General features: G+C 46.4%; 1 protein-coding gene across 9 annotated transcripts in view; it reads right to left on the bottom strand.

Moving 5' to 3' along the window:
- The window catches only part of RPH3A (rabphilin 3A), a 277,632-nt gene that overhangs the window by 85,709 nt on the left and 175,958 nt on the right, over window positions 1-15,965 (bottom strand). For 5 of the 9 annotated variants that reach the window (XM_027566631.1, XM_027566636.1, XM_027566639.1 and 2 more), the window contains exons 1-2: window positions 15,085-15,425; window positions 14,778-14,898 (exon numbers count right to left, since the gene is read on the bottom strand). The gene's annotated coding sequence lies outside the window, so the exon portion shown is untranslated. The other 4 variants (XM_027566633.1, XM_027566634.1, XM_027566637.1 and 1 more) reach the window with 3 other exon arrangements.

Below are 15,965 nucleotides of genomic sequence, written 5' to 3'. Positions count from 1 at the left end.
CACTAGGCTCCTCTGTCGATGGAATTCTCCAGACAAGAATACTGGAATGGGTTGCCATGCCCTTCTCCAGGAGATCTTCCCAACCCAGGGATCGAATCCAGGTCTCCCGCATTGCAGGCAGATCGTTTACTGTTTGAACTACCCAGAAAGCCTGCACAGCAGCAGAGCTGGGATTCAAACCCAGGCAGACTGGCAACTATCCCTACCTCCTCCCTCCACTCTCAGCCCCCACATTTTCAGGAATTGGACCCTATACCATGATTAATTGCAGAACACTCCCTCGTTGGGGTCCCACTGTCTTCCTGATTTCTAGGCAGTCAGTGCTATAAAGAGAAGGGGTGTGGGCAGATTGGCCAATACAAGAAACTTTCTCAGTCAGTTTAGAGTATTTCCTCCCCTTATTGTGAATCCTGTGCTGCAACCAGGAAGTCATTTTCAAAACAGATTAGGCTAAGTCATCCTTTTGCTTATAAAATCGCACTGCTCTCAGAATAAAGACGAACTGCCTCATGATGGCCCTGCAGGTACTACCAACCTCAGCTCATACTGAGCTCCCCACCAACCCTATGTTTTGCGTGATGCTGCCTTATTTGACCCTTGGATATCACCACCTCAGGGCCTTGACACACTCTTTTTTCCCTGCCATGAATGTTTTCTCTTCTTACTTGGTTACCTTCTGTTCATCCCTCAGCTCCCAAGTCAAATGCCACTTCCTCCAGGAAGATGAGGTCAGATTTCTTTGTGACATGTGCTCATAAACTTGTGTTCCTCTCTTTAGAACCCTTGCCTCAGGTTCTAATTATACATTCATTTGTATCATCATTGATTTATGTCTACCTCCTCAAGGGAAGGTACCAACTCTAAATTGTTTTCTACTGTATCCGCACAGTGAGCACAGTGCCCGATAAATACTAAAAATGACCAAATAGAACATAAGGACCCCCACCCTCGACCAAATATCCCTAAGACAATGGAAATTTACCTTCTATCCAGGTCCTTAAAGTGTTTTACACTGTCATTATCTCTCTCGATTTACTTGTTTTGAATAACAAAATAGTTAGGAAATTCTTTCTAAACTTTTCAACCATTATGCTCCAAATGATATCTCTTCCTTTTCCCATTCTTTAACAAAAAGTATTTGTAGCAGATGACTTTTTTTAAAAATTATAAAATTGGCCTTACTTTTCTGGTTTGTTGACTGTTTTTAAAATATGTCAGTGGCAGAAAGCAGTTTTTATGGATTACTTGATTATTTTATATAATAAGTATTTTTGTATAATATAGTTGATGAATCAAACACTATAAAGGGACATTTGACCATTTCATCTATATCCCTTAATAGGTTTTGTTTTCTTTCTTTCAGCTCCTAATAGGTTATTTTTTAAAGTCTGGCTAACCATTTTGTGCAAGTCAGGAGGGATTGATTTCACAGGGAAAATGTGGGAATTGAAGGTCCACTTTGTTATCTGGGGACATCTGACCTACATGGTAGTGAAAGTGAAAGCGAAGTTGCGCAGTCGTGTCCGACTCTTCGAGACCCCATGGACTGCAGCCCACCAGGCTCCTCCGTCCATGGGATTTTCCAGGCAAGAGGACTGGAGTGGGGTGCCATTGCCTTCTCCGAGGCTACAGTCCATGGGGTCGCAAAGAATCAGACACGGTAGTAGGTAGTCAATAAATATCTATCAACTGAATAGTGGTAACTATATGTTGAATGAATAAATGATTGTATGTTGGTTGAGAGGACCTCTAAATTCAATGCAGAGCAGATCAGACATTCGTTTTTAATTACCCCCTGACAAAAATGAACTCAGATTTATAGCCTCATACAATTACCATGTTCTGTCTTAGGATTTTCATTTCTTCAGTTTGGCTCTGGAAGGTGAAATGATCAGGAGTGACAGGAATCAGATCTAAGTTAACATCAAGAAGGACAACCACGCTGATCAGACCTGTTCAGCAATGCACAGAATGACTTTGTAGGTGCTGAGCCAACCATCCTAGAGGCATTCAAGCCCACTGCCCTGGGAGTGATGAAGAGAATTCACCCATGGGAAAGAGCATTGTTCCTCCCAGAATGACCCATGGATCAGCTGCTACCGTATCAGTCAGGAAACCCTTTACCTTGCAGGTTCCAGGGTATAACCCAAACCTTCTGAGCCAGAATTTCCAGGGATGGGCCTTGAGAATTTAAAAATACCCCAGGAGATTCTTGCATACACTAAAATTAAATAACCCCTGAAGTTAATGACTGGGCAAAATAAGTTCCCAGACATTAACTGCCTGCTTTTCCCAGCATATTGTCACATTTTGTCGGCTTGATGCCTTGTCACTGGCCTGGTGGACCTGCTGTGCTTTAAAGTTCTGTGGCGTAGCCATTGTCATCCCTAAAGATTGAACTTTTTTCTGGTCCCCAACTTACCTTGCGATCTTAGGGAAAAGGTTTACCTCTATGGGGTTTAGTTCCTTCATCTGTAAATGGAAGGAGTAAATCCCAACTCTCCCCTTCAGAAGTTTATTGTGAAACACCATTGACTCTAAAAGCAATTTTTATTTATGTATTTATTTTTTTTAATTTTTAATTTTTTAAATTTTATTTTATTTTTAAACTTTACAATATTGTATTAGTTTTGCCAAATACCAAAATGAAAGTAATTTTTAAAATGTAAGTCCTATGCAATAATAAACAGCTAGCATTTCTATAGTTGACCATGTACTGGGCACTGTTCTGAGTGCTTCATATGTATATTAACTCATGTAATTTTCATAGCAACTCTACAAGGGAGATGATATTATTATTCCCATCTTATAGATGAGTAAACTGAGGCCAGAGAGGCCAAACAACTTGCCCAAGTTCACAGTCCAGCAAGTAGCACAGCTGAATTCCAAAGAAGTCTAGAGGCAGCAGCTGTGCTTTAACCACTGAGAATACAGCATCCTACTGGTCAGTGAGATCCAGTCCTTTACGAGAGTGATGTTCTTGCTTTGGCTACAAACCAGAAGGAGTTGAAGACTAGACAATCTGTTTCTGTAGAGCTTTACATTGTTAAAAAGTGTTTCTAAATTGCTCGATCTTTGCAACAATTCTGAATAGTAAGGGAAGTGGTAACTGACTATTATCCCATTTTACAGAGCAGAAGAATGAGGCCCTAGGAAGTTTATTTCTTTGCTATGGAAACTTGACTGTAATATCCAAAGATCTGGATTTGAGTTGTTGAATCCACCCTTTACTAAATGAACTGGGGGCAGGGCGGGGAGGGGACTGAGAAAGCTGCCTCTCCAGCTTTCTGTTGCCTCAGAATTCTGTATGCAAAATGGGCATAATACTACTGCCTCTTTCCCAAGGATTTCTGAGGGTTAAAGGCAATCACTCATGTGAATGAAAAGCACAGGGCTAGTCCTTGGGACTGCTCTGTCTATCCCCCAACTCATTTGCTTCCTGTACAAAACTGCAGCTCCAGCATATAATTACCATGTTGCATAGCTGGGACTTGAACCCAATTGGACAGACTTTATCTCAGAGACCTTTCTAGCAAGAGGATGAAGAGCAGGTGGGGAGCTCTCCAGGGCATCAAAGACCACCCTGTAGTAGAGCCCTGAGGCCACCGTTACAGTCTGTGTCAGTGAGAAATGCCCCTGTGCTGCTCCATCGGGATAAAGGTTCCCATTCCAGATCTGCTGCCATGACAACCAGAGGGAGGATTTTCCAGAGCTGAAAGCTGCTCAAGCCCAGGGCCTTGGGGAGGCTCTAGGGAGCCTCTACGGCCACTTGAGGAGGCCAACTACCAGCCTCTGAAGCATTTTACCCTCTGAGCATATTCAGGGGCAGTGCGATCCTTTCTGCTGCCACCAGTGTTTTTCCAGAGGCCACGTTAGAGGAGGAAACCAAGGCTCTGGGGGGTACACAGAGAAGCTTGTGTGGCTGAGTCTGGGACAGGATCCAGGTCTCTCTACGTAGTTGGGGAAATGACTACTCAACAGGTTGTTGAAGGAAATGACTGTCTCAACCTCAGCCATAAAACTGCTCCCCAACACACCGTATACACCCCTCCACACAGGGTAAATTCAGCAGAACATGGAGGGGCCATTAACACCCATTTATCCACATCCCACCCCCAAGTATCATTTAAGACAAAGTTTCCTTACACAAACCACATCATGCATAATATCATTTCACTCTCAAGCAATCTTATAAGAATATTAAGACTATCCCCATTTTATAGAAGACACTGAGACTCAGAGAGAGAAACTCATTTTGCCAAAGGTCACACAGTCAATGAATATCTGAGACAGAATTTAAACCCAGATGTCCCTGGCTCCAGACCCCATCAACTTGACCTCTGCTTTCCTCGACATACCTATGGGGTCTGATATTAGAAGCTATTCCTCAGTGTTTGCTGAGCAAACCATCCAAAGCAAAACAGTAAAGCATCAACCTGCACCTCTCAAATGACATTGCTACATGCTAAGTTGCTTCAGCCGTGTCCAACTCTTTGCGACGCTATGGACTACAGCCCACCAGGTGATTCTCCAGATAAGAATACTGGAGTGGGTAGTCATTCCCTTCTCCAGGGGATCTTCCTGACCTAGGGATTGAACCCAGGTCTCCTGTATTGCAGGTGGATTCTTTACCATCTGAGCCACCAAGGAAGCCCCAAATGACGTTAAAGTTCTATTAAAAATGAATCTCTATGTCTTGAAAGAATCCCAGCTGCCCAGTGCAGGGAAATTTCCAGAAATGATCTGGGTAACTGGAGAGAAACTAATATAAGAAAATGGGTAAAATATAAGGGATTTACACTTTGGAGCACAACAACAATTAAAAGCAAAGGATTAGATGCACATCTCACGATCTCTTAAAAAACAGTGCTGGGTAGGGGGGGAAAGGTGAGAAACAATGAGATCTACAGCACCATACCATTTATGTAAATTAAAAATACATGTTTTGTGAACTTATGGTTGATGGTGGAAAGGACAGTTAGGGAGTTTGGGAAGGTCATATATATAGCAGGTACACACTGCTATATTTAAAATGGATAGCCAACAAAGACCTACTGTACAGCACAGGGAGCTCTGCTAAATGTTATGCGGCAGCTTGGATGGGAGGGGAGTCTGGGGGAGAATGGATACATGTGTATGTATGGCTGACTCCCTTTGCTGTTCACCTGAAAATATCACAACATTGTTAATCGGCTATAGTCCAATACAGAATAAGAAGTTAGGAAAAAAAATACACGTTTTGCAGGTGCATAAACAACAAAAGAGATGATCACTGAACAGAATAGAAGGGTTGCCTATTAGGGGAGGGGTTTGGGGTAGGGGAATAAAAGAGAATAAATAATAAATTAAAAATAAATACATTAATTAAAATTAATTAAATAAATTTTAGAAATAAATAATAAAGAATGAATAACTGAGAAAGAAACCTGCAAGGATAGGTGATGGTCATGGTGGTGTACTAGGATATGAGAAAGAATAAATTCACCCTCGGCACCTTATATCAGAATGAAAATTTAATGCTAATCTGTACAGCAGATGAGTTCTGCGTGGAAAATTGAGAGGCTGTGAATGAGGACAGCTCTCCTTCCACTATAATCACAAGTAAAGCCCCCCACTTGGTAACCAGCATATAAGCACTATTTATTCTTCCCGGAGATTTCTCCCCAAAGTGGCTTATGCGCTGTTGATGCGCCCAGGCCCGTCTTTATTTTTTTTTTTTAATTTCTTTTTAGCTTTAATATATTTATTTTATTGTATTTTTTAACTTTACAATATTGTATTGGTTTTACCATACATCAACATGAATCCGCCACAGGTATACACTTGTTCCCCATCCTGAACCCTCCTCCCTCCTCCCTCCCCATACCATCCCTCTGGGTCGTCTCAGTGCACCAGCCCCAAGCATCCAGTATCCTGCATAGAACCTGGACTGGCTGATGAACATAGATGCAAAAATCCTTAACAAAATTCTAGCAATCAGAATCCAACAACACATTAAAAAGATCATACACCATGTCGAAGTGGGCTTTATCCCAGAGATGCAAGGATTCTTCAATATCCGCAAATCAATCAATGTAATACACCAGGCTGTCTTTAAAAAACACACAGATAACACGGAGGTCGGCCCTGGCTAGATCAACCCTTCCAAAGTTTAAAAAAAGAGAGAGAGAGAAGGGAAAGCAAACCAAAAGAAACAGCAGCAGATGCCTTTCTGAAAGGCATTGGAGGCCCCTCATCGGTCTGCACGTGGCTTTTCACCCCGCCCAGGGCTGGGCAGGGGTGGGGAGGGGGGCGGAGGTGGGATGAAGGTGCTCCAGCGCTCTTCCTCAGGAGCATGCTCAGTGCCTACGATGCCCTCTGGCCTAGGTTCCCGGCTCAGGTGAGCCACAGGTAGGTCTCTAACGATCAGAGGGGAAGCTGCAGGCGCCAGAAGTGGTTCACCATCCTGTCCAACAACCTTTCCCGCAAGCCCCCACCCCGATCTCCAGAACTTTGGGAGAGAGGCTTGACCCCACGTCCCAGCCTGACACAGCGGCATCGGCCATTTCCAGTGGCTTCCTCGGCTTCGCCAAGTTCGCCGATGTCCTCCTTAATGCTGACAGGTTAATCCAGCCACTACTCATGAGAGAAAGAAAAACTCCAGCTGCTGCCTTTTCCTCTGGGGTGGTGGGGGGCGGAGGGGACGATACACGTTAGCCGGCCTGGCGTCTTAACCCACAGGCCCCACTTTCGGTGCCCGGAATCACAACCAATGAACCACTGCCAAGAATGGACCCCCACACCTAATCCATCAGTAAGAGGTGGCCGAGCTACTGCAGAAGCCACCCCGAATCTGACCACCTTCTTTGCACCCCCTAGTCCCCCAGGCTGTGTCACTGCTCCCCATCACTGGTCTCCTGGCTTCCACCCCTGCCTCCTGCAGTCTGCTCTCCGCTCAGAAAACAAAGTGATCATTACCAAAATTGTAAACTAGGTCATGTCACTTCTGATTCAAACCCTCCCCCCACCCCCTAGTGAAATGAAATCCAGACTCCACGCCTACCCTGGCAGGTCCTGCAGCCCGCAGGCTCCCTCACTTTCCCCTCATCCCACCGCACTGACCTTCTTGCTGTTCCATCAAGACAACATAGTTGTCTCTGCTTTTGCGATTGTCATTCCCCCAGCCTGGCTCCTTCTGGCTCCTTCTAGAGACTCAGCTCTCAATTCAACCATTACCATCTCCCCTGGCCATCCTTTTTGTAACTAATTTTAAAAACTTTTTATTTTGTATGGGAATATAGCTGATTAACTTTGTGATAATTTCAGGTGGACAGCATATAACTAAATTTTAATTACTAAGTTCTCTCTCTCCCTGCACACCATTTATCACTATCTGTCATGTCATGCTGTTTCCTTCATAGCACTTGACATAGTCTAAAACCATCTTGTTTGTGTTTTTCTTTTGTTTCTCACTAGACTGTAAGCTCTAGAAAGGCAGGGAACTCTGTCTCATTCACTGCTGAGTCCCCAGTGCCTGGCACATGGTAGGATACAATAAATATCTGAGAATGAATGAATGAAGGAATAAATGAGGGAATAAATAAATGAAAGGGAATGAGTTTGCAGAAAGCAGTGGATCTCAAAGCGGAATTCCTGGAGCAGCAGCATCCATGTCCCCTGGGAATGATGTGTTAGACATGAAAATTCTTGGGCCCCATCCTAGTCCCACTGAATCAGAAACTCTGTGTTAACAGCCCTCCGAGGAATTCTGACCCAGGTTGAAGTTTGGGAATCTCTGTCATAGGGACCACCTGCAGTCTCTTGCCAGATCCCTCTTGTGACTGAGGAGTGCAGAGCTAACTGGCTGGGTGGTCAGTCTTGTTGGAGGAAGGACGTCAGAAAGGAGGAAGGAGTCAGCCCCATGCCCTTGACTGACCACTGGCCTTTGCATGCCCGGGTAGTCTTCAGAGCCATGCAGAGCTGTGCTGAACACACTGAGGCTGGGGAGGGCTTCAGAAACCACTCTGCTCCTCTCCAGAGCAGAAGGACAGGCAACTTGCCCAAGAAGTTACATCTCTGGCCTTTTGAAAGCTCCACAAAATCCCAAGCACTTGACCTTAGCAGTAAGATGACCAACTGGTCCTGATTTGCTTGAGCTTCTCTCAGTTTTAACACACAAAGTCCTGCCTGCCAAGAATCCCCTCAGTCCCAGGCTAACTGGGAGAGTTGGTTCACGCTACTCAGAGACCCGACTTGGGGTCTCGGGACTTGTAAATGCATTCCCTTCCCAAGTCACTTTGGTATATCTACCTGGGTGAGACTAAAGATGGGATGGGGAAGGGCAGAATTTAGGAGAGGAAGATGGAAAGAGATTGGGAGAAAATGCCAGCCAGAGGGAGAGAGCAGAGATCAGATGAGGGAGAAAGAAGGGGAGGAAAGATGAACTATGAGAAGAAAGAAAGGGAATTTTTAAAGGGTGGAAAAGATGGAGAAGGGGATGCGGTGTGGGTGTGAGAAGGGGAGAGAGAAGAGACAGAGACTTAGAGACCCAGTGCTACTGTGACAGAAGAAACTCACAGGTAGAGGGGATGGGACAGGGGCAGGCTGGGCTTGGGGGAAGAGTGGACCACATAGATGCCTTCTGGCAGCATCTTGAATACAGGGCCTCCTGACAAACTTTGAGAAATCATCTCTTTTCTCAGGAGCCCTAGACACCACCTCGCCATCAATGGCTGGCACCAAACTTGCTTGCCTAATCTCTTCTCTACTGAAAGCTGCTTCCATTCACAAGCTGCTGCTTATCATGGTGTAGATGCATTCGAGAGGAAAGGAAGGAGAGAAAGAAAGAGAGAGAGGAAGAAAGAAGAAAAAGGCAGCTGAATGAACTTAAAAGATTATATTAAGAGATGCGGAGAGTTTTTTTTTCCTCCCGCTCTCCAAATAAATCTTTCACAAGCCAAACATCATTATGACACTGTCAGATTAATTTCCTCTTGTTGATTGATTGCAGAGGGATGGGCAAAGCCCCGAGCTTCCTGAGGCCAGTTATCTTGCTCACTAGCTGCATTCCTAAGCCAGAGTCTGACACAGCTCCATTACAATGAGATTTAAATGTGCATTATGTCTTTAAAAGTAATGACAGCAAGACAATTACTTAGAAGAAACCACAGTGACATTGCATACGCAGTCTGGTGCCTCAGCACTGCACCCCGGTCTCCCACTTTTCCCTGGCCCAAATGGAAAGCTATGTTGGACTAAAAGGAACCAATTCTGTTCCCTGGCCAGGCTGGAGGGGTGATTCTTACCACCTGGACAATGAACCATCCTATAACCTGAGTCCTTGCATCCTGACTGAGAAAGAAGTAGCCTCCTAGAGCACTCAGGTTAGCAGGGGATGCTAGGTCCAGCTTGTGCTCCCATGGGAAATAGAGGGAGCCAGTAGCAGAAAGTTAATGATGTGTCATGGGGAGGCAACGGCCCCAGTTCTCAGCCCCCTGGGGGATGTGGAGGGTGGGGGACCATGGCAAAAAGTCTGACGCTCACAACACACCTAGAACTGTTATAACTGACACCTGTAAAAGTGTTTAGCATTTCAAATAACTCTTTAATCTATAGCATTGGTGGTTTAGGAAAACACAGAGCCCAGGGCCCTGAACTCAGAGTTTCTCGTGGGACAGGTCCAGAATCTAACCCAAGAATTTGCCTTTTCTAACAAGTTCTCAGATGATGCTGATACCGCTGGGGGTGGGGATGGGAGGTGGCGAGGACCGTACTCTGAGAACCACCGAGTCAGATGAACCACCCAGTTCAGGTGAATCAGTCTCTTGAGCACTGAGAGCTTTTTACAGCAGAATGTGAACCCAGCAACGTCTGTCTTTCTCTGCCTTTTGCCCTCCCAGGTAAAGCCGCAAGCTTACTTTGTGCAAATGCCGCTTCTCACTCGCAAAAAGCTTTTCAAAAAGCTCCCCTCACTTTTCAGAAAGGATTTTACAACTCCGCCTCGCTAAAGTGTAAGTGACTAATAAGGAAGGATGCATTATTCCACCCCAAAAGCATCTGCTCTTCATCCAAGAGCAAAGCCTAAAGACAAAGAATGAAACTTTAATGATGGGTTTTCACATATCAGTGAGCTGAGTGTTTTAGGGTGATGAAGGAAGACCTCTTTGTACTAAAACCTGCCCTCTCCCTGAAAAGATCACATTTTGTAGGCAGTCGCTTACTTTATCTAAGTCCCAAAGGGACTGTGTCTTTGTCACTATTACCATTATTTTTTTGGCCAATGCCCACCATAGTGCCAGGCATACGGTAAGTACTCAATAAATGTATGACATATGGATAAATGTCAGCTAACTCTTTGACAGGCGAGAAAGGCCAGTTCTTTGCCTGTAGCAGATCTGAGATGAAAGCCAACCCTTTTTAAACTCTTCACCAATGACTCATCGTAATGAACCAATGCTAATTAAGGACCTACTGCATGCAGGTCACTGGCTGGACCATAAAGGCATCTCTCCAAATTGACCAGTTCACTAGTTAATCAAGGTTTCATTCATTCATTCACTCATGCAAGTCATTGCTGAGCACCTGCCATGCTAACTGTGACTCTAAAAAGGAAGAGGGTACAGCCTTGGCCCTAAGGATCTTGCCTTGTAGCATTTTGGAAGTTGTATATAGAGACACCCACTGTGGCAGGGAAAGCACCAAGGCAGGGAAGGGAGAGAAAGCTCAAGTCTCCTAGGAAAAATCCTTGAGCTCCAAGCTGGTGAGTAGAGATGATTCAGCAAAAGCCTCCTAAGGATTTGGAGGAACAAAAGACACAGAGGGCTTCTCCTCCCGAATGCCTTCCTCCAGGGCCTGCCCACCACACTCATGACCGCCCTTTTTCCTTGGGGCCTCAAAAGACTTAAAGAAAGGTGGTCATTATGCCCATTTCATGGGTGAATAAACTGAGGTCTGCCACCCACCCCCCGCCCCCGGCAACTACACAAAGACCACATACTAAGTAAGTGGAACTGGAAGTCCCCTGTCTCCACACCATGTCCTCTTTATCCTGGGTCCCAGAGATGTGTGCCTGACACAACAGAGGAGTCACCTTTCTCTATCCTAACTCAGTCTTATTTAGGTCAGGGGTGACTGCTGCTACCATCACCAACAGCATCCCCATCACTCACATTTATTGGACACTTACTCCTTGCCAGGCTCAGTGAGAAGCAGTTTGCAAACATTAACTCAAAATGCTCACAGTTCCTTTATTATCCTCATTTTAAAGATGGAGAAACTGAAGCCCAGAGAGGTGACATGACATAACTAGAAAGTGCTAGAACCAGGATTTAAGCTCAGGAGATCTATGTCCAGAGCCTATGCTCTTTACCATCACACTGTGCTCCCTTAGTGCACCTGAGGAAAATGAGGCTCAGAGAGGTTTAGGGTCTCTCCTGAAGTCACACAGCAACCAAGCACTGGAGCCAGGATTCAAACTCAGGTCTGTTTGCTCCCAGCATCTCATACTGCAGCCCCTAGAGGCTAAAAAGGCTGGCTTAAAGAAACAGACAGGGGTGGGGAACAGGAAGGAGAGGTGGCTATTTTTGTGGTGCCTCCTTCACTCTTCTAGCACATCAAGGATCTCCATCCTGGGTGGCAGCTGAATAATTTAAGCTCATCACTCCAGCCCACCACTACTGGGTCCCGGATTTATTTTTATCCCAGGTTACAGCCACAGTGCTTAACAGAAATAAACCATGCTGTTTGCTTCTCATCGTCTTTACATCAACTCCTGATTTGTCTGCATTCATGACCAGCTCCCAACTTGAAGGCGATAAAGAGCAGAAAATAAGCCCATATGTCATGGCAGTTTTTATTAGAAAGTGTCAGATTCTCTATGACCCACAGAGAGACAGAGAGAGAGGGTTAAATAAAGAGTAAATATCTCAGCTTACAAATAGACCCCCAGAGCAGCCACTCTGACCAGACCCACAGCCTTAGATAGGCAGCCAGGATGTGTACAGGCAGCAAGAAAACAGAAGGCACAGCAAGCCGGGGAGACTGACTTCCCAGGCCACCATTTCGGACTGCAAGATCTCTGGCCACTGCCTCCCTCCCACCACTGAGAAAGGAGACGTCCGCACTTGTCCCCACAGCTATGCTTCCTGATCACCTCACAGGATAGAAAATTGGAAAGGAGCTGCTGAAGGTCCTCCCCCTGCACCCCGGTTGGGTCAGGGGAGTGGCAGCTGCTGGAGCCAGGAATGAAGGCAGGTATCTTATCTTTGTATGTTGCTGTGCATGACTCACTGTGTGGTCTTGGGCAAGCTGCTTGCCCTTCCTGGTACCCCTGATGACTAGATCAGAGGTTCTGAACTTGAGGTGCTCAAGTGGGCTATAGGGCATAGGCATCTTTCCAGAGTGGAGGTTCTCAAAGAGATCCTTGGTGTCTTTCTGGGATAAGTCTCTAGAGGGCTTTCAAGTGCTGCCAGATCTGGATGTCTATGCAACTGAAGCCACAAACCAATAAGACCCCTTTCCATCTGAGCACAGGATTCTAGGAACCTAGGAAAGTTCTTACAAGAGCCAGTCTCCATCCTGATTCACCCAAACAAAACCTGCTCAACACATCTGGTAAATTCCCAAACACAGGGCTGACCCTTCCTAGAAGCATGAATGCACACATGCACAAATATACATACTCAATACTCATCACACAGTTATAGAGCCTCAGAGATGGAAGCGGCCTTGGGGTCACCTAGACCAGCTATTTCATAGCACAGATGGGAAAACTGAGGCCCAGAAAGGGGAGGCAGAGCTGGGGCTGGGACCCAGGTCTCCTGATCCAACTCCAAAGCTCTTTCCAGAAGCTTCTGTTTCCCTTACGCTGGTGCACCACAATGCACCAATTCAAGTGTGATGAGGGGGTAGGGAGGGCAGCCTCTTGGATCTTAACCACCCCCAAGGAAATAAGGATGGGAGGTGGTGAGTAGATGTTCAAAAAGCACCCATGGGTGGACAGCCGAGTTCCAGCTACCTCAGGTGGGCTGGCCTGCCCTACATGGCTGAACCAGTGGTTATCACGTGTACGTGTAACTGAATCACTTTGCTGCACCCTTGAAACTAATGCAACATTGCAAGTCAACTCTGGTTTTATTTGTATATGTATATATATATACTCCTACACTGGATGGTTATATTGCATTGGCTGGTTATATTGCCCCAGCCCCCTAAACTTCCCTGTGATCCAGCAATTAAAGAGTTAACACTCAGCGCAGCAGGAGACCCTTGAGATCCCCTACTCCAGGGCCCCAGCCGTGGTCCAGTCTGACCAGTTAGTGCCAAAGTTCAAAATTTTAAATATCACCCATGGGCCGATCTGTGGCTCCTTATTTGACTGTGGCTCCAAATTTCCCCACATTCATCATTCACACTTAGGCTTCCCAAGGAGGAGACAAAGGCAACTTCCTCCCCAAGGTCACCCAGCAAGGAAAACCTGGGATTTTTGAGGACCAACTCTTTGGTACTAACCACCAAGCATCCCTTCCCACTGCCTCACATGTCATGTCCTGCCTGAGCAGTCATATGCCTTGGGATTTTGGTGTCCCCACTTGCTCTGGGGCTGGAGAAAGTGACTGAGTGGGCCGTGCTTACGCTTGCCAGTCTTGGGGGCTGATGTTTTATTCCTCCCACCTCCAAGAATAAGAACTGGAAAAGGAAATCCTCGGGGAGGGGGTGGCCCCTGAGATAATAGTGAAGATGCTAAAAATAAAGACATTCATTTCCAGTAAGGTAGATATAATCAAACCAGGAAGCAAAGCAAATCCCCTTTTGATGGGTCACAGATTAGCAGCAAAGGCATTTAAAATTAAATGTGAGTTTTGGATTCAGTTACAAGGGACCTCCCCCTCCCACTCACTAACAGGTTGGTGAGGCTGATCCCATCAGAATAAAGAAACTAGAGCAGGGTATGGTCTGTCCTGGAACAGATCTGAAGCTGGAGCCTGGAATCCTTCCCCAGAAGCCGAACAAACCTTATTCGCCCCTTTCCCTACTCTGAGACAGGCTCAAGGATGAAATCCCCTGGGCTTGGTGCACCCTCTGTGTAATCACTTACAGGTTATACCACCTGTGAAAATAAAACCTTGTCTGCTCAGCAGACAGCTGGCTGCTCCCCTCTGACCTGCCTGACCACTCATTCCAAGAAAAATGTGATCCTTTCATGTCTCCCAGATCTCTCATCTCAGGAAACTATGAACAGGTAAGCTTGCACAAAATCACCACAATTAAATTACTCAGCTGTCCCTGGAAGATGGTACAATCTGCACCCGCTCCTAGGCAAGCTTCACTTAGCATGCCTACGTTACCCTAAACAAGGGTTAACTATCCAGCCATAAGTGATCCTCTCTCATCCAGAGTCAGGGTGCCCACCCACTAGATCAGAATACCCAGAGACTGTCCATGCCAGGCTGGCCAGTACCACAAAGGGTTAATTCACTCAGAGAACTGCTGGCTACTTTCAGAAGCTTCTGTTGCAAGGGAGAGGACAAATTGGGCAGAAGCCACAATTTTGATTGCATTGCCTAAAACATGAGCATATTTTACCCCCACCCTGGGCAGTGAGCCGAAATCTCATTTGGCTTTGGGGTGTTGCTTAGGCAATCAAACACTGCAGAATGTGGGCAAATAAATGTGGTCATTCCTCAGCACCCTTTCCCTCCCACCTAACCTCTATCCCACCAGGTCATGTACACACCTCGTTGCAACTGGGACTCCAATACCCCTAGCCCATTTACACAATTGAGAAGAATATCACTTACCAAGACACCAGAGGATTGCAGGGGGAATGGGTGAGCCAAATTCTTGCCAACTCCTCTCTTCCCTGACGGGTGGGAAGATGCTAACTCTGGATGACTTGGTTTGAAAGCTCAGCGGAGGTGCCTGAAAGAAAATTGTTCATTTGACTTTCCTACTCTTCCCAAATAAAATCAAAGCAACTGCACACACACACACACACACTACACACACACGCACACGCATACACGCACGCACACACACACACACACACACACACACACACAGAGCAACTATTCCTAAACCACGAAGATCCAAGATGAAAAGAAATACCACTGCCGGAAGAGGAGAAAACTCAGACCAGTCAGTCGACAAGGTAAAGACAGTGGCTCCCTCAGCCTGCCCTCCACATGGATGAAGGTTTTCACTCTGTGAATCTCTCTTTCTTTCTCTCTCTGTCCTCTCTCCCTTTCTGTCTCTTTCTCTTTCTCTCTGTCGTCCGCGTAGGCAACTCCGGGGCTGCTGGCAGTAGACAAATCAATTGCTTCCCCGGTGCGGGAATCAGTGGCGGCTGCCACCACTGCTGCAAAACCCGATGTGAGCAAGGGAGGGGGCAGCAGTTTCCCGGAGCAGGGGGAGCCAAGTCTGCCTTCCCTCTCCGTGATTTATGTGTGAGGTACCTGGAGAAAGAGGGGTGGGAGCCCGGGAGGTGAGACTGGGCGCACCAGAGATCCTAGCTGGTGGAAATGGCAATCGGGAGATTGGCGATCAGCACCGCGGACAGCGCTAAAATGCGGCGGCGGAGGGATGGGCGGGAAGCGAACCCTCAGGCTGCGAAGTTAAGTAATTGGATGGTTAGAGCAGAAAAGGGGGAGAGTCCAGGGGAGGGGGGGGGGGAGGGGCGGGGAACGGGACTTCTTGACATCACACAGTGAAGTCAGTGACAGCCTACCTACCACACACTTGTTCTAATCTTGTCGTTCACTCTCGAAGCAAAGAAGCTGTAACTTTACAGCCCCTTTTCCACATACGCCCCCAGACTTTCACTGCTCGCTCAGAAAAGAGTTTGACCCCAGTGTGGGAGTCTCCAAGTGGCTCCTCCCCACCAAGTCAGCCTAGCTGACCTGTCCTCACCCACACTACTGCAGATTTCTGACCTATACCTCAGGTGCCTTGAAAATCAGGGCAGGAAGATGAGGCTTAGGAAATGGAAA

Source organism: Bos indicus x Bos taurus, chromosome 17 (genome assembly GCF_003369695.1).
Source record: "Bos indicus x Bos taurus breed Angus x Brahman F1 hybrid chromosome 17, Bos_hybrid_MaternalHap_v2.0, whole genome shotgun sequence".
Taxonomy (NCBI): domain Eukaryota; kingdom Metazoa; phylum Chordata; class Mammalia; order Artiodactyla; family Bovidae; genus Bos; species Bos indicus x Bos taurus.
Note: the sequence above shows the minus strand (reverse complement) of the source record. Positions and strands in the feature narration are given on the sequence as shown.